Source organism: Aethalodelphis obliquidens, unplaced genomic scaffold (genome assembly GCF_003676395.1).
Source record: "Aethalodelphis obliquidens isolate GAN/ISIS:26980383/991018 unplaced genomic scaffold, ASM367639v1 scaffold26, whole genome shotgun sequence".
NCBI lineage: Eukaryota > Metazoa > Chordata > Mammalia > Artiodactyla > Delphinidae > Aethalodelphis > Aethalodelphis obliquidens.
The window spans coordinates 4,293,018-4,312,830 of record NW_020837970.1 but is presented as its reverse complement, the minus strand read 5'-3'; the positions used below and the strand labels follow the sequence as shown (position 1 = coordinate 4,312,830).

The 19,813-nt window shown below is 39.8% G+C and overlaps 1 protein-coding gene across 2 annotated transcripts in view; it reads left to right on the top strand.

The window, feature by feature from the left end:
- ZNF280D (zinc finger protein 280D) overlaps positions 1 to 19,813 on the top strand; it is a 288,761-nt gene that overhangs the window by 55,212 nt on the left and 213,736 nt on the right. Inside the window, exon 2 of one of the 2 annotated variants that reach the window (XM_027123108.1) lies at positions 3,028 to 3,103. The exons of the other annotated variant lie outside the window; for it this stretch is intronic. The gene's annotated coding sequence lies outside the window, so the exon portion shown is untranslated. The remainder of the gene's footprint in view (positions 1 to 3,027; positions 3,104 to 19,813) is intronic. 2 annotated transcript variants of the gene reach the window in all.

Below are 19,813 nucleotides of genomic sequence, written 5' to 3'. Positions count from 1 at the left end.
TAGTTGTGGTGAGCGGGGGCTACTCTGTTGCGGTGCACCGGCTTCTCATTGCGGTGGCTTCTCTTGTTGCAGAGCACGGCTTCAGTAGTTGTGTCTCACGGGCTGTAGAGCGCAGGCTCAGCAGTTGTGGTGCACGGGCTTAGTTGCTCCGCAGCATGTGGGATCTTCCCGGACCAGGGATCAAACCCGTGTTGCCTGTAGTGGCAGGCGGATACTTAACCACTGCGCAACCAGGGAAGTCCAGTAATGGGTATAATTTTTTTTAATTACAGATTCAATTCACTTAATGGTTATACGTAAATATATAGATAGACCTTTGTTTTTCAAGTCAGTTTTAGTGATTTATTTATTTCTAGAGAACTGTTTCATTAAATTGTCAATTTTTTTAGTCTAATGATATTCATTGTATTCTCTAGTGCTTTTAAAAACCTTGACTCTATTTATAGTTATGTCATTTTCCTACATTCTTCTCGTTTTCTCTCAATCAATCTTACTAGGTTTGTCTATTTTATTAGTCTTCTGAAAGAACTAGGATCTATCGATTCCTCATTGATTTTTCCCCTTTCCATCTATTTCTCTTTTTTTGTTATTATTTCTTTCCTTCTACTTTCTCCGTTCTGATTGACCTTCCTCTATATGTTTCCTTCTCTTCTATTATATGCATTTGAAGCTCTAAATTTTCTTCTAAATACCATTTAAACTGCATACCACACATTTTAGTACTAGTGTTTTTGTTGTCTGAGCAGTACTAAACATTTGGTGATTTCTATTAGTTTTTCTCCCTTTATAATTATTCAGAAATTTCTAAAATGAATAGGGCAGTATAACTATTCTATTGATTTCTAATTTTATTACATTATTGTTAGAGAACATGTTTTATGTGATTGTGAGTCACTGATATTTGTTTGAAATTTTCTTTTTGACAAAGTTTTTTTCCAAAGGCAATTCAGTGGATAGTCTTTTCTTTTTTTATATATTTTTGTTGAAATATAGTTGATTTACAATGTTGTATTAGTTTCAGGTGTAAAGTGATTCAGTTATATGTATATACAAATATATATATATAAAATATATATATATTCTTTTTTAGATTCTTTTCCATTATAGGTTATTACAAGATATTTAGTATAGTTCCCTGTGTTGTACAGTAGGTCCTGTTGGTTATCTATTTTATATATATTCGTGTGTATATTATAATTCCAAACTCCTAATTTATCCCTCCCCCATCCTTTCCCCTTTGGTAATGACATAGTCAGTTTTTAAAAAATATTTCATGTGTGCTAGAATGAATATGTTTCTTGTAATTTGGAGTATGGGATTACTGACATAATTTATGTCTTCTACAAATATGATTATAGCTTTATACACGCATACATATATATATATTTGAGGTTCAAAATTACTGTTTCTTTGATGTGAATTATTCTACTTATCCTTGTATTCTGTTTGCCTTAAAGTTTAAAAAATTTGATATCAATATTATACTAATTTAATTTTTATTAATATTTTCCTAGTACATTTTATCCATCTGTTTACATAATGACCTCTCTGTCATCATGTTTTAGGTGTGTCTCTTATATGCAGTACCAGGTTGAATTTTTAAAAATCCTTCTGAGAATCTCTGTCTTTTAGTAGGCAAGTTCAAAATATTAATATTTATATGTACTTTTGTTATTGACCTATTTGGACTTATTTCTACCATTCAAATTGTGTTTTCTATTTACTATTATCTAACTTAGATTCTTGTGTTTCTTCTCTAGTTTATATTAGGTTGATCTAGTTTTAAAAATTTATTCTCCCCTTTCCTCTCTCCTGAAAGTTTGCTATCTGTCTAAGGTTAGATTTAAAATTAAAAAGTGCCCTGTGAGAAATTAAAACCTCAGACTCTCATACTACTTTCCCAAGCTAGGGGGTTGGACTTCTCTACTTTTGTTTTCATGGCAGGGGTAGCTCTTCAAGGGTCTTTCTTAATCCAAGGATATCTCTTGGGTCCCCAGAGTCTGTCTCAGGGAGCTCAGGGTGATCCTTTATGCAGCTTCTGAACTTGAACCTTGAAGAAGGTGACCAAGAGCCTGGGCTGGGCACAGGGCCAGGCCTTCTCTGCCCAAAGCTGGGGGTAGGTATGAGAGACAAGAGTGCCTGAAGAAAACCCTGAACAAGAACTCTTTGGACCATCAAATGAACCAGAGGGTCAACTCAGACTGAACCCACTGTGGCTTTGTTATCTCTCTTTATTCTGTAGCCTCTTTTTTTCCTTTTGAGCCTAGCTATTTATTAAAAAATTATTTTCATTGCATATTAAGCAGCGTTTCCATGTGTAGGTACCAATCTGCTACACTCTAAAAAGCTGTGGGAGTTCATTTACTTATCTTACAGAATGTTTACAGGTTTCAAGTCTCATCTGCCACCTCAGATCTTGCTGTTTTTACTTTGCTTTCCTCAGTTCCTGTTTAGCCAGCCTACAAGTAGATTCTTTTTCTCTGTCTTGCCCCTTGGCATTGATGATTCATTTTGAAGTTCTGAGTGGCTATTGTTCTGGCCTTCCCTCATATCACCTGTCTCTCAGACTGAGGAGGTAAGCCTTCCCCCGTGCACAAGCTCCTGGATACCATGCTCTGTTTATGTCCACAGTCCAGGTAGGACAACTAGACGTACTTCACTGTGCTGAAGTTCCTGAGTGCACTGCCTTTCCCCTGTCCTCCAGCAGTTTCTGAAATGATGGCCCTGCAGATCTCGGCCTTCCTGGCTGGGCACGCTCCTGGCTTTGATGGAAACATACCCAACTGGAAGCAGCTGGCCTGCCCAGGCCTTCCAGCAATGGGCTTTCCAGTGTAGCATGTGGAGGCCCTTATTCTCTGTCCCTTCTTTTTGGCTAGGTGGCTCCCTCCAGCCACAGGCACTCCCTGGGCCGTTGTCTGAGTTAACATCTGAGGTTGGCCAGCACAGGCACAGCTGTGGGTCCTGGCATTGCCACTCATGAGGAAATTCCCCAGAGAGCCCACAGGCCTGCCTTGATTTCTCTTTCAGGTGTGATTATCTTGGAACAAAGCCTGCTTCCTAGGTGTGAGCCTATGCAGTTACCCTGGGACCCACACTCAGAAAGGTCAGTACTTGGATTAATACTCTACTGTTAGTATGAAATTTTAAGTAAACTTGGAATAAAATTTCAAAATTTTGATTTTGCACTAGGCTCTGCAAACTATGTAGCCTCTCCTTGGTAGAAACAGAGAACATTACTGATCTTTGGAGAAGTGGGTGGGGCTTATTGACTAACCCAGCTTCTTAGGAGTCCAGGGCAACAACCAGTAGGAGTAATGGTTTTAAATATTTTTTTAGATGTAGTGCTATATCCTGCAAAACTTAGTCTTATGGGAAGCGTCCCTCTAAATAAAGCATTTTAGGGCTTCAGGAAAGTGAGAGGGTACAGTTCTAGAATAGCTGTCTGATAGAACTTTCTGCAGTGATGTTAATGTTCTGTATCTTTGCTGTCCAGTCTAGTGGCCAGTAGTCACATGTGGCTACTGAGAACTTGAGATGTGGCTAATATGACTGAGGACCTGAATTTCTAAATTTTAATTAATTTTAATTATTTTAAATTTAAAGTTAGATAGCCATATGGGACTACTGGCTACCATATTGGACGGTGTAGATCTAGAACAACAAAGTAACTTCTGACCTTTGGTGCTTTGATTATATTTTTGCATTGATTCTATATCAAGAATTAAAGTTAGGCTTTGTCCAGAAAGGATTTTCTAAATTCAGATTGAAGGCATATCTAGAACTAGATGGGGAAACTGAAATCAGTGTTTTTCATAAGTATGGAGAAGATATCCTTTCCACCTATGAAAGCTAGCCATGAGGCTCATTGCTGTAGCCTACAAGGGAGTTATTAAATGTACAAATGAATTGCATAGAGACTGCCCCTTCCAGTTCTAAGAGACTATGGAAGAAATATGGAAGACAAAGAAGAGGCAAGGTTAGGGCCAGAGTCTTGGCAAGGAGTGATGGTGAGGAGGTGTGGTGGGAGGTGAGTTGATAGATGAGCTTGAGCCAGTCCTCCTGGGCCTGCATGACCTGGGTGTACGAGTGACCCAGCAAATCCCATGTGTTCTGATGAGACACAGAGGTCTTGAGAGCACAGAGGTGTGTCAGAGGGCTCTAGTTAAAACAAAGACACAGCTGCGTAGGACATTTGAGAAGGCCAGAGCTACAGATCTCAGAGCTAGATAGTACTTCATCTAAAAAACCACACCAGAAAACCTGTACTTCAGTGGTCACCAGTCTAGAGAACAGAAAATCCAGCCTCTCACTATCCACCCATGAAGATCCAGATAATCCCACCTCTGCTGCCACTGGTCATCTAAACTCTTATAGACCCCAAAATATACAGACACAATCTTGAAGGAGAACAAAGAGATGGAGAGAAAATTAGAAAGTCAACATTTTCCCTAAAGAAACTAAAGAGAGTTAACATAAAGGGGTTGTCTGAACTATTGAACTGAACTAAGTTTAACTGAATGGGATAAATGTAGGGTTACTTTCCCTAGTTTTCTATGGATGAGCAGATGAGTTATGGAGAAATAAAGAGGCTGCATTTTCTTTGCACATCTAAGCGCACAGTGAATGAACTTGTGACCCCACTACAAATATGTTTGGCTTCCTGCTAAGCCAGTTTGAACAGCAGTCCTATTCATAAGCTTTAGCAGAGGTGGAATATGTGATAGGGGTTGGGGTGAGGTTGCTAACCTGTTGTATTGAGCCTGGGAGCCAGCATCATGACAGAATTGGCCACTTAACTCATACATACTCTTTCTTCAAAGGCACTAGCCACCTCACATGGGAAGGTCATTTGCGGCTTATCTGGAAGGCAGTTTTTCTCTTATTACCTGCCTGGACACGGAGGAGGTTGTAGATACTCTAGCCTACTGGTCCAAGAGCTTTGAGATCAATGGGAGAGGGCCAGTCTGACAAATTATAGTGTCATTTTGCCTGTGCAGTGCCCTACTCATCTTCTTGTGCTGAATGAATCACATCTGGGATGAAGGAGGCCAGATCTACTTGGACAAAATCCTAATGAACTTATCTGGGTCTAACATCCCATCAATCCCTTGTCCATACAGTCCTCTGTGGGCTACAACACCACCTGCAGGCCAACTCTGAAAAGTACATGTCCAGAAAAATGGAAGAATTCTTGGACTGTATTCTGTAAAGCCAAGATATCTGCATTATGCTTCAAGTGTTTATGGTCCTAGAGTTAGAATCCCCATGGCTCAGCAAATATATTTAGCAATTCCTGGAATTTACTACAAAATTCATTACACCTTTCTTCTTCTTGGCTGTTGTAATAACTGACATTCTCCAAAGGAGAGGAGAGATTTTGTTTGTTTGTTTGTTTTGTTTTAATTTTGGTGCTCAGAGGCAGATGCCACCTTCCAATAAGCCTTGTTTAATTTTTCCAACTTCCCCTAACCTACCTGACCTAGCCCAACCCACATGAATATCTCCAACCATACAGATGGGAGACATTAGACCCCAGGAGGACTCAAATTCAGCTCTATGCCTCCACATCTTGAGTTTTCCTTCTTTGGAAAATTGGCTTTTGGGAAAATTCAATTACCTATCCTCCTTGGGAACAAACCTCATTTGTCAAAGAGGCTAGAGGGGCTAAGTTAGATTCAGAAACTCAGTTTGCACCAAAGTCACCTTTTTCAAGCACTTTGGGTTTACCATTTCACACCCTGTCCTGGAAGCCGTAGAACCATGAGGGAAGACTCATCACCAGTCTTGGAAATCATCTGGATGGGAATTCTAAGGACATCCAGTCCTAGCTAATAGATAATCAGGCATAGACAGGGCCCACACGATTGGATTTTTATTGTCTCTAAGTGTAAGAGGAATAAAATGGTTTAAGTTTATATCCTGAGCTACTGGACTGTCTTGGTCCATTCTAGCTACTCTAACAAAATACCACAGACTGGTATCTTATACAACAGAAATTTATTGCTCACAGTTCTACACCCTGAAAGTATGAGATCATGGTGCCAGCACGGTCACCTTCTAGTGAGAGCCTCTTTCTGGTTCATAGCCAGTGCCTTCTCACTGTATCCTCATGTGGTAGAAGAGGTTAGGGATCTCTCTGGACCTCTTTTATAAAGGCACTAAACCCATTCATGAGCGTTCTGTCCTCAAGACCTAAATACCTCCTAACAGGCCACACCTGCTAATACCATCACCTTTGCGGTTTAGAATTTGACACATAAGATCAAGTTCTACTTTAAAATGTTCAACTTGAAATGCTTACTAGACAACTAATGGAAATGTCAGGTAGGTAACAGGATGTTTAAGTCTGGAGCTCAGGGGAAATGCCAGTGCTGAAGAATATGTAGATCTGGGAGTTACTGACAAGGAAATAGAAACGAAAGCCATGGACTGGATAAAGTCTCCTCTAAAATGAGTGAATGTATTTAAGAACAGAAGTGGCTTAAACAAATTTAAAAATTGGGAATAAGAGGAAGAAGCCAGTCAGGGATGTAGGAGGAAGACCGAGATGGTATGTTGACCGAGAAACCAAGTGGTTGACTGAGTCAAATGCTGCTGAGAGGTCAAGTGAGAGGAGGACTGGGGATTGTTCAGACGATTTGGAGAGATGGAGCTCATTGGTGATCCTGAGAAGAATATCATCTGCACTAGAGTTGTAGCAAAGAAAACATGACTGGAGAAGACTGAAAAGAGACTATGAAGTGAGGAAGTGGACACGTTGAGTATTGACAACTCATTTTAGAAAAGGTGATGCAAGGGTACCTGAGAAGCATGTGTGGGAGTTGGAGGAGGGCATAGATTTTAGGGAGGACAGATTTATTTTAAGATAGGAGATATTATAGCATGTTTATATGCTGATGGGAATGTTCTAATAGAAAGGGGAAATGTGGAAATGCTGGAGAGAGTGGATGATGGAAAGCCTTTGAATAGGTAAGAGGGGATCCAGGGCTTAAGTTGTGAGTCTAAGAGGACCTACACTACAGGACAGTTCTTCTGTCATAAGAGGAGAAAAGGCAAAAATTAGTAAATGTGTTGATGGGAAACTGTCACAGCTGTCTTCTGGTTGCTCCTACTTTGTTAGTAAAAGTAGAGATGATGTCTGTTTCCACCAGTTCCCACTAGCCCAGCTTACTCAGACCCTGCTCTCAACCACAGATCGCCATCAATTTACCATGACAACTGAGTTGGAAGAATCCACTTATCACTCACAGACACAGAAAACAAACTTATGGTTACCTAAGGGGAAAGGGGGTTGGGGGGAGGGGTAAATTAGGAAACTGGGATTAACATATACACACTATTATATATAAAATAGATAACCAACAAGGACCTACTTTTAGCATAGGAAACTATACCCCATCTTATGTAATAACCTATAAGAGAAAAGAATCTGAAAAGAACATTTTATACATATATATACATACATATATACATATATATACATATATATAAACTGAATCACTGTGCTGTACACCTGATACATGATATTGTAAATCAACTATACTTCAATAAAAAATTAAAAAAAAAGAAGAACCCACTTATCTTATGAAAGATTCTGGATTCCCATCAGTGTCACAGCCAGCTCTGGTATTTTGTCCATTAGAAAGGATACCAATTAGACAAGCAAATACATGAAATTAGTCCATTTGAACTCAGAATCCACCTGAGCATGGTAAGGCTTTTCAGCTCCCCAAACTGGACAATACAACCTAGTGGAGTGTGAGGTGGAGGAGGAATAAGCCATGGTCAAAACGTTCACCACTGACAGACTGAGGTTGCTGGCACCCTATAAAAAATCAAGAAAACAACCTTAAATGTTTTAAGTGCCTAACTTGCTTGTTGTCAGTGGTTTTCCCAGTTTGTCCTCATATTTGGATACTTTGGAATTACGTGTTTTTTAATTCAGCCTCTCCCTAAGTTGCTTCCTCTTGAAGCTCCACCTCTTTATCTCCAGTGAGCCTCAGCCATATCCTAGGCTCCCAGCTACCGTATCTCCTCCCTGCCTGGTCCCTGCTTCTTAGGGAGGAAGGTCCTTACACAAATGTGAGAACATGTAAAATAGATTTTAAAAGGATTAACTAATGTCACCATAAGCTGTCACTGATTAATCAAAGCAGCAGCAGCAATAGCAGAGCTTTCTGAGCAAGATTTTGCCATTTAATCTTTTTCATCCATCTTTAGCTCTGAAGGAGAAAAAAAAAAAAAAAAAAAAGAAGCCGTCTAAAAGAACAACACATTCTCCCCTGTGAAAATGAGTGAAAGTACAGATGAATTAGGATTTAGAGAAGATGAGGCTAAGGAAGGTTGCTTCCCCATGGAAGACCACACACACACACACACACACACACACACACACACAGAGACACACACACACACACGCTTTGGTCACTACTACACATAGCAACTTAGCAACTACATTTATTGCAGCTTACAGATGAATGAATAGCAAATTTAAATGTCTTTTTGGCCAGTAAGAATTTTGTAGCAAAATAAAGAGGCCTATTAATATAAAAAAGAAAACATGCACAATTGTGCACAAATATCTTAATTTTGTCATCGAACTTTCTTCAGCCACACATTTGTGGAGAGGTGATTGGGCCTTGTAGTTGAATTAAAATATCTAAGTAAACGTACTTCTAACTAAATAAGAGTCAGGATGAATATTTATTTTCCTACATGATATGTGACTAAATAAATGAGGCTCCTTTTTTTTTTTTTTAAACAACTCTTAAATTGAAAGCCAGATATCTAGTTCGTCTTATGCAATGACTCAGAATGATTTGGGAACTTCTTGTTTGGAAGTACCTTCAGAGTTTTTTACATGTAGGGTGACCAAACATCTCAGCTTGTCCAGGACTGATTCTTAAGATTCTGAGTATACTCTCTGAGGCTGGGTTAGAGTCCCAGGATTCTTTGGTTGAAAGGTATCTGTTTGAGCAAGCATCTTCCTGGGTGGAAGTCTTTTTACATCTTGTTGAATAGGGATATAGTCCCTGACCCTTGAATGGGAAATTCCTGGCTCTTTTGGAGGCCTCTAGCCTAAAAACTGGGTTAAAGTCCCAGGTTTCTTTGTTTACACGTTACCATTAGTTAAGAATACAGGAACCTCTCAGTAGACTGAAACCCCCTTCTCATACCGCTGCTGACTGTAAGCTCCACCACTATGGCACTAACTCTGTCCATTTCCTTTCTTGTTGGAATGATTTTACTAAGGATAATTTGGAACTTCAATGACCTCCCCAAACTGGTTCCTTTAAGACCTCTCCCTTACAATTGCTTCTGTTCCTCCTTCCTTCTTTTACTACCTTCAATCTTCCCTTCAGCTACCTTGAATCCTTTGATATGACTGCCTTCCCTCCCTCCTCCATCTCTCCGTCCACTCCTGCAAGATTGCCTTCCCGCTTCAGCCCCCCATTTTCATACAGTCACTTGAACTTTAGGTCCCCTGTCTCCCACTGGGGACTCTCAAGAGACTCAGGGACCCTCAAAAAGAAACTACATATCAGGGTAAAAGAATATCTCATAAGCCTCCTCCACAAATATTGGTAAAAAGCATTAGCCCTCGTATTGAGCAGGTAAGCTTAACTTGTTCCATCTGTAAGAAATACAATTGGGGTAAAAATATAAAGTGGAGCAAAGACAAGAGCCAACTATTTTATATAAACCACTGAGTTTTATATTACTAAGTTTACCTGACTCATGGCTAAAATTTTAGAAGGAAAGCTCTAAGGTCTGTATTTGCATCTGTCTGTATGTTTATGTATGCATGTTTGTATATGTATGTTTTATATATATATATATATATGTGATATTTTTCTATTTCTAGATGGTATTACCAAAGTAATTTATAAAATCACATAAAAGAGCTCTATTCTGATTGGCTTAGAGATAAGTAAGTGATTATATAAATTAAATATTTCTAAAATTCCCAGAAATATAGAAACTAACCCAAATGCTTTTCAAGTTTATGCAATTTGGAAAAATCTTAGATAAATAAGACTAGTTTAATATCATTGGTTTAATAAGAACAGCTATGTCTTCTGAGTTATCAACATTAAGTTTAACAACAGTATATATTTTGCATTTAGCTCTTTTTAGGTATGTTTGCTTTTGTGATTTTTTTTGATACTTGTCTAACATGCACGTACTGTGAAAATAGTTAACAGGGAAATAGCTTGAGATGATGTCATGCTTTGTTTAATGTTATAACGTATGTCCCTAAAAATAGTTTCCAAAATCTTTGTGGTAACTTGCAACCTTAGAGTTGTACTAAGTTAAGTAATAGATATTCTTTGAATATCTATATCACTTTCTAAGTGAGGAGAAACTACTAAACCTTAAATTACTAAGCACAAGTTTATCTACTTTTGGCTTCTTATTTTTGTATGGTACAGAGAGACTAAATATATTTAAGTTTGTTAATAAACATCTTTTTGACACGTTGAAAAATTGTATTATCAGGAAACATATACCTATAAAAATTAGATGGTATATTCATAAAATTTGCTAGTCTGCTGCAGAATGCTGGTATAAGACACAATTCACAATTGTTTACTTTGTATTTTCTTTGTTTAAAAAAGGCTACTGATTGTTAAAAATTATAATCAATGTATGTAAATGAAACTACTAGAAACAATAAGGGTCAAGGGAAACAACTTTGTATGAAAAGTATGCAAGGAAAGTAGATTGTATTTTTGATAAGGAAAAGTATTCAAGGTATGTAGGATAGGTGTTTGTTACTGGAATAAGATAGTAATTATGCCCTAAAGTGAAAGAGGAAAATATAGGACAAAAACTGAATGGATATTAAAAAGTTGTAGAAGGTTTGCAGGAAAGGAATTTTGGAAAAGGAATCTTATCTCATGTGGTCAAAGTTGGTTAAGACTGGATAGATTTATTTATAGGGTTTTTTAAAAAAAAAACAAAACGAACTTTAGTATGCATAGCTAGAATTTGGTTTTCTCTCTGTTGAAATAACAAAGTTTTTTTTTTTTGATTTTTGGTCGCTCTTAAGAAGAGATTGTAAAAGGTTTTTCTTTACCTTTTAAGTAATCCCCCTAGGAAACAGAGATATGGTGTCTTATCAGAATAACTAACTATGCTTTATGTTAACCTTTATCGTGTCCTTAATTATTTAAGAGAACCAAATCTTCTTACTTTTAAAAGAGCTAACTCTTTTTTTTAAAAAAATAGTCCTGTTATCTCCTCTATTTACTTTTGAATTCTTTTATCATCATTTTGGTTAAATAGGTAGCTAAGTAACCATAACCTGGGATTGTATTTAGCCAAATATTCAAACCTTTTGACATTTTGGACAATTTTGCCTTCTCAGAATCAAATCCTAAGTGAAAGTTTGATTTTGAACTGACCCTGAGATTTCTCAGATGGCTTTTGGAAAATCTGAAAGGATTTTTTTCTTTCATCTTGTAAAAAGAGAGATGCCAAAAAGCAATTTGTTTTATTTGATTTGTTCTGTTGCACGAAAAGCATTGTCAAATAAGAGATGCTTTAACCTTCTCTAGGTTATATTTGCATGGATAAAATGTTGTTAATGTAAGTATTTAAGATATTGCATGAAATTTGTCAATACCCTCACTGTCTATGATATGTTCTGGTATAATGTTATCAGTCATAATTCCAGTTATTATGTTTTATGCCATAGAAATACCAAATTCCCTTGTCAATTGCATCATTTTTGTAGTGAACTGTTATCAGGGCTTTAACCACGGCCATTTTAAGTTTTTGTCAGCAACAGATAGTTTTTGTTTTACTTTGATTCTTCTCTGAAAGCATTGGCAATCGGCTGTAGGCCAGAGTGCTTCATCTTCAGCAAGAAGGGATTGTCTCTGAGACCCATGGAAAGGACTGGCTATGACAGGTCTCTGAGATACAGGCTTTTGATGGCATTGTTTAAATAACTTTGAGACCATACCATTCAACTAAGAAAGGATTTCCAGAACTCAAGTAAAGAATCTGATGGGTGCATAAAACTGCTAACCCAAGACCAAGCAGAATGAGAACTGATTGCATGAGACTGAATGAACTGATGGAGGATGATTATAGCCTTTGTTTGGAATATTGCTGCTGGATTTAAGGAACCTCTTTCCCTTTTCTCTTAAGTTATCACTCACAACAATTTAGAAGATAATACTTTTATAAACAGAAGTGAAACATTTATCTTTTTCCCTGCCTGATCCCTCCAGACTTCAGAAACTCTTATTGAGAATTCTCATTTTAATGGCAATATAATTATTTGCCTAAGTTCAGTAAGAGTCTGTCCTCCTTGAACAGAATTTACTTGGAAACATTGGTTATATAACAAAGGCTTTTACTGGAATGTCATATTTGAGAATATTGTACCTAGAATCATATACAAACAGATAATTTTAAGGAACTCAGGCTGACTTTATGGAGCCAATGCTTACAAAGCTCTTTTGAGAAAACTGGGCTGGTAGCTAGTTGGCAGGGTTCCAAGCCTTACAGATGAATAAGGAAGGTTGCTTCCTGGCAAGCCCAGGAAGCTTAGGTTATTTTGGGGACCTAGAGAAAAGAGAAGTTTACCCAAATCTATAGGTTCTACGGGTAATACCCGGTGACAAGTTCTTGGCTTGGCTTCCTACCCTTGAAGGGCTTTTAAAAATCTAATTTGAGATTACTTTTGAAGAGTTCCAGCAAAGCAAACTTTCAAAGGTCTTTGTGGTCAATTACTGTTGTTGCTGCACTTATGTAAATAATAGACCAAATCTAATGAGACCAGACTTAAGAATAATGAAAAAAAGCATGGGTGTAAAGAGAAATTTTATGTCAGTGGAAGACTATAGCATACCCTTGTGGGTTCTGACTCTAGTCCTGTTCATTATCTTTCAGGTTTTGTTATCTACTTGTAAATTGGACTGAATCCTGCCACCTTGCACATTTTGTCAGTCCTTACCAAATTCTAGATTCTTATAGTTTCCTCCAGTCTCTGGCTGCAACTCTTCAAATTAACGTTTCCAACTGTTCTCCCACTTTCCCAACTTGGTGTCACTGAGAACCAAAAACCTGTTTGCCCAGTTCCTTACTGGAACTCTAGGTTGTCTCGCAAGCTGAAATTGGATGACAGGCAACCTTCATGCCTGGAGCTGCTGCTGTGTAGGCCACTCAGGAAGTTTACTGAAAGTTCCACATCTTCCATGCTCTGCTCTGGGAAATAATCATGACTGTGACACTGATTTCTGTGCCATCACCAAAGATATTCAAACTGGAAACCAGGAAGTTTGTCAGGTTGCCACTATTGTTCTCACTATACCATCTAAAGACGCTTCAAGCCCAACGTTTAGAAATCTTCTCAACTGGCTTCCCTCTGGACTCAGAAACTGGTTTTATAGTTTGTTCCAACCTTTAAATCTTTGCTTTTCTTTTTATTTTCATAGAAATTCCCCTTATTAAATGCCTGATGATTTACACTATCCAGCAAATATACTCTACTACCAAGTCCCAACAGATGGTTCAGTTTGTTCTTAATGAACAAAAGGAGACTGAACGAGTAATGGACTTATATTGTTCAGAGAAAAAAGAAAATTGTTTCTTCTTTCCCTGAACAAGAAGAGGGGCTGACAAACTCTCAGGCCATCGTCACAGCCTTGTCTTGTCTTTGCCATGTGTAGTCCAGTTTTAACAAGAATGCTGCTGAATAAGTTTAGTCAAGGTCCCCCCCACTCTTACTATCTGATCCCTCTCAATACATGGTCAGGTCCCTCACCCCTCACATTTGATGAGTCCTTCACCTGCCTTTTGCAGGAAACCCGTGAAAAAGTCATCCCTTTATTCTTGATGTCTCCTCTTAGTAATTTTCAATCCACTGACCCCCTCAATTTGCTCGTTGACTGTAATTTGCCACTTGTCCTGTTGTATTGGGAGTTGAGCCCTGTCTCTCTCTCCTGTTGCAATAGAGTCAGCTCCTAGTACAATAGTCTTGAATAAAGTCTTCTTTGCTGTTTTAACATGTGTCAAAATAATTTTTTTCTTTAACAGACACATCAGGCAAAAGGGGTTTCTTAAATCAGTAAATAAGCCACGAGAAACATTAGAATCAGCATCTCCTCTTTACAGGTCATTTTGTCCTATCTCCCACCCAGTTTTGGAATCCCTCAAACCTCAACTTGTAGCTCAGCATATTATCCCTTCCCCTTACTTTTGGCTGCTTAACACTTTTCATGGTAATCACTAATTCATCACATGGAACTGAATAAGAACCATTTAACATGATTATCCTCTCCATTAAAGCTGTCATCATAATTAGAGCTGCAGTGAACTGTTTGCCAGGATTATAACTTCTGCCAAGAAAAACTTGGGTGTCATTTTAGAAAAATTCTTAGGTGGGGGAGGAGATCAGGACCATCTGTGTCGGGATCCAAAGTGGAATAATGAGAAATAAAGCCCCTCTCCCCTGCTATCTACCAAACTCTGCCCAGCCCTCCAACTGGACCTTGCCAAAGACTTTAGAATGAATCAGCTTTCAAGGTAGTCTGAGGAGCACACCCTCTCAGGGAATGAGCCTTGGAAAAGTCATGTTTAAGAAGAGAAAAAAGGGGCTTCCCCGGTGGTGCAGTGGTTAAGAATCTGCCTGCCAATGCAGGCGGCACAGGTTCGAGCCCTGGTCGGGGAAGATCCCACATGCTGCGCAGCAGTTAAGCCCGTGCACCACAACTACTGAGCTTGTGCTCTAGAGCCCGCGAGCCACAACTACTGAGCCCCTGTGCCACAGCCACTGAAGCCTGCGCGCCTAGAGCCTGTGCTCCACAACAAGAGAAGCCACTGCAATGAGAAGCCCGTGCACCTCAACGAAGAGTAGCCCCTGCTTGCTTCAACTAGAGAAAGCCCGCGCGCAGCAACGAAGACCCAATGCAGCCAAAAATAAATAAATACATTTATTTAAAAAAAATGAAGAGAAAAAAGGCAGCAGCAATAGGCCTTCATGCATAACGCTTCCTAAAAGTTGTTCCACATGGTTTTGTTTGCCACCCCATGGTTTCCAGGGCAACCACCTAAGCCAAGACGGAAGAGGAGGAGACATGAGGCTACAATGGGACCACCCACTGCAATTGTCATTTCATTCTGACGGCAAGAACCTTTATGTCGATTCAAAGTGTTTGTCAGGCCTCTTGCTGTGAATCCCTGGAATAACATTTTGCCCGGATGGAAGTGTGTCACAGGCTGCTGCTCCCACATCCCCCCATACTGAGGTGTTTTTAAGTGGAACCAAATATCCCAGGGGAATTTTCTCTGCACTACTAGCATTGTCACACATTTTTGGGTTACACACTGTAAATTATAGATAAAATACATTATGTTAATTTCTCCTGCATATCTTCTAGTTATTTTTAGGAAAAGCGTCTTTGCAATTCAGCTTCTCAGGTAAATGTTTCACATGAAGAGAAAAATGACACCAAGGCATAAGGATGCTCAAGGCTGAGACTGAAGCCACATCATAGTTTGGCACTTTGCAATGAGCATGTGTCCAGCATGGATTTTAGTTGCAGATGGTGGAAGAAGTTCTTTACCAGGCATCATTAGACTTGGGTGTGCCTTCTGTCTCTGCAACTTTTTGGATATGTGACTTTGAAGGAATTTATTTCATTTCTGTAAGTCTTCGTTTCATCACCTATGAAATGAGAAATGTTCAGCGAGACCTCTCAGGTGCTTCTACTTCTCACACTCTGCTAAACTGGGGGAAATGCCCTCAAATCTCATAAAGCACATTATATTGAGTGTCTTTAAAAAGAATGAATGAGGTCAACCTGTGAACGTTAAAATATTCAGCAGCACCGAAACCCTTCAAACTTTATGATCTCTTACTGCACTGGGGTTGTTGATTTTTCACTTGCTGTGCTGGATATCTCCCATTTGCTCCTCAGATCAACTGCCCATTGTTCTCCACCCTGGGAGGTTGTCCTGCAAAGACTACAACACAGGGTCTTGTCCTCTGACTTCTAGGTGGGTTCAGCCACTGGGCAGGCGATTGAAAGGAGGGCAGAGTGTGAGGTTTTGCCCCCTCCATTCTCCCTGCCTGTGAGAGGTTGCCGTGAACTAGCTGCATCCCTCACCAAAGGTCACAGCTCCTGGAAGGCACCCTCTCTACATCACTGTCTCCAGTTTTCCATAATGGCTCTTAGTCAGTTCGGGCTGTGATAACAAAGTGCCATAGACTGGGTGGCTTATAAACAATATAAATTTTTTTTTTTTTTTTTTTGCGGTACGCGGGCCTCTCACTGTTGCAGCCTCTCCTGTTGCGGAGCACAGGCTCCGGACACGCAGGCTCAGCGGCCATGACTCATGGGCCCAGCCGCTCCGCGGCATGTGGGATCTTCCCGGACCAGGGCACGAACCTGTGTCCCCTGCATCGGCAGGTGGACTCTCAACCACTGCGCCACCAGGGAAGCCCTAAACAATATAAACTTATTTCTCACATTTTAAGGGCTGGAAGTTAGATCAGGGTGTAGGTTGATTCCATGTCTGATGAGAGCCCACTTTCTGATTATAGACTGCTGACTTTTTGCTGTATGCTCATGTGATGGAAAAAGGGCTTAGAGAGGTCTCTGTGGTCTCTTTTATTAGGGTGCCAATCCCATTCATGGGGGCTCCACCCTCATGATCTAATTACCTCCCAAAGGGCCCACCTGCTAATACAATCACGCTGGGGGTTGGAATTTCAACATATGAATTTTTGGGAGACATAAACAGTTCATAACAGGCTCCTTCTTGCTACTTCAGGTCTAGGGGTACTGCATAACCCCTCTGGTTCTCTATGCTCTGTGCATATCTTTAAAAATTGGTCTTTATTCAAGTCTCCCCAAATGATGCAGTTTGAATGAGCCATCTATTGCTTGTCTGTACCCTGACTGATACACTCAGTTTCTTGAGATACAAATGTGGCAAGATTGGAAAGGCCATGGTACTTATTATTTCTATGTATCAATTTTCCTCGAATATATACTTTTCCCCCTTAATTGTGACTCAGAAAATATAAGAATCTCTATGCAGTGCTGCTTGGTAATATAGTACTTGATCTCTGTACATGCTTGTATTAGACAGGAGTCAGAAGCAAATAGAAACCAGCCTAGTGGTTTAAGCAGGAAAGGATTAGATGCGGGGAATCAGATGCTCACAGTTAGAAGGGATGAGGAGTGGGCTCTAGGCTGGGCCTCCAGGGATGACTTCCCGAATACCACCCAGAGCTGACCTGTTTGTTTAGAGAACTATCTCTGCAACAGTCTGGAAGCTGGGGAATCAAGAAGCCTGTGTGCCACCTGCCAGCTCCAAGATAACACTACTTTTGCCATAATTCAGGAATCAGAAAGTTGTAACCCCAATTGTTGGCCCCAAACCATATGTACCTGATTTGTACCATCAGAATGAAGGCCTTCCTTCCTTCCTACTTGACTCAGTTCTAAATTTGCTTTTCACACGTGTGTCTAATCTGCGGAACCTAAATCATATTCCTAGTTGCAAATGAGTCTGGGAAATGTCATTTTTAGCTTTTCAGCCTCTGTAGTATGGGCAGGCACACTAGAAGGAGATTGGGATGAATTCTGAGCAAGTCAACCTATCTGTCACAAGATTATTTCTGAAAGCATGTTTCAAGTAGCATATGAAAAAACATGAACTTTGGAGATTAAAAAAAAAAGAGAGAGAGACTAGAACTCGAATCTCTGCTCTAGGATTTACTAGCTGTGTGACCTTGGGCAGGATGCACTTATTACTGGACCTATTTTGCATCTGTATAATGGGCACAATAATGCCTACCTCACAGAATTGTCATTCGTTTATCCATATAAAAGATTTTTACTGATTGTTATATTAGCACCAGAAGTTTTAGTTGGTGGTGACAAATCTAATTGATTGGTTAAGCAGAAAAGAAATGTATTAAAGGATATTTGGTAGGTCGCAGAATTGCCAGATGGGCTTGAGAGCCAGGTTCAAGGCTGAACTTCCAGGACACCACCACTAGCCTGAGGACACCGCTACTGCCTCCACACCCCACTCCTGGAATTCAGTGCTACATTTTATACTGCCAGCAGAAACTTAACTTTACTGTTGCAGATGCTGCTGCCAGCTCTGTTACCAGAAACTTAACAGCGCCACCTCCGAAGGCCAAGTGGCAGTTGTGCTCCTGTCACTGGCAAAAATGGATTCCATGTGGCATTTCTCCCTCAGATTGGTCTCTTCTCAAAGGAAGTTTTACAAGGGTGACAGATGTTGCCTGGGTCACATGCTTGCTTGTGCTCAACTTCAAGGGAGACTAGGGAAGCATGATTTCTGACTTTTAACTTGGGGAGGAAGGAAACTCTCTATCCAAAGGGAGAGTGTTCACAAAGTGCTGAGCCCCAGGCAAATGCCCACTCACTTCCTCCAAATGGCTAAGCAAAAGGGCTCTCATTCTCACTCTGCTTTTCTCTGCCCAAGCACCATTCTCCCCAAAATGGTGGCATGCTGGTTCCTGAGAGCTACAAATTTACATACTATCATCCATGCAGTTCCTGTGTAAAGGCTGTGTCTCTTTCCCAATGATTCCATCAGAAATCTGTGGTTGAATTTATTGTTTTAACTTGGATTGCGTGAGCTTTCCTAAATCATTCACTGAGTGAGGGAGATGGAATAAATTAACACACTAGGTTTGTGTTACATGCCAAGTGAACTGGAGAAGTACAGGTTCAGCCCTTCTAGAACTGTTTGGCTCAAGCACTGGGTAAGAAGTGTTTTATAAGGGAAAATTGGGATGCAGGGCAGGCAAAAACAATTGCTTTCCACTATAATCTTCCTGACAGTTCAATATCCATACACACACTCTTTCTCTAATGCATGCAGTGTCATGTGTTCCCACCCACAATAGTGCAGCTCTTCCACGTACACCTCAAAACTCCCTTCCTACACAGGCTCTATGTCAGTTACTGAATCCAGCTGTAGGATTTCTCAGCAGTGTGCATTTGATGTTTAATTTCACTAGGCTGAGGTATTCCCAGATAGCTGGTAAAACATTACTTCTGGGCGTATCTGATGAGGATCTCAAGGGTGCCTCTATTTAAAAAGGACTTCTAAGAATCTTATAGGTGCTGTCCCTCGGGAGCCTAATAGGAAGACCAAAGTTAAAGGAGGGCTTATCTCGAGACTTTTGGGTATAGATTTTGTTTAATGGAGTGGATTATAAATTGATTCATGAAAAAATCCACAAAGGTTTTAAAAGAATTATGTCAACTTGGACTGAAAGAGATAGTGATGATACAAAACTGAAAGAGCTCTTTGGATCCCCAAATTTCTGTGGGCAGAAGCAGGCTGGGAAAATTACTCAGCTGCTACTGTGGGCTATTTTCTATGGAAAATGAAGAGGTCAAGAATATGAAGAATAGAGCCAAGAGCCATGGTGAATCATTCCTGGACAGTAGGACTGATCCTTTAATCAAGGAACTGGCAACATATATCCAGCTGGATTTTAGTATTGCTATAGACCAATGACTCCTGTGAACTTCATTTCCCCCCTTTTTGAATGGCAGTGTCCATGGCAGTTAGTTTGCAACCTATCCCATCACTGTGTGTTGGGAATGTGCGGAAGAGCTATTTTGTCTCTTTAGTTCACAGGTCTATGATAAAAAGGAACTATTCCTAGGGTGCTGTATTGGAGGACACATATCCAAGGAGACTTAACTTTACTTACACCTAATCTAAATGACAGTATTTTCCCCTTTCCCCAGGCACCCGCATAGTGCCTGACGTATAGAAAATGCTTAGAAGATATTTG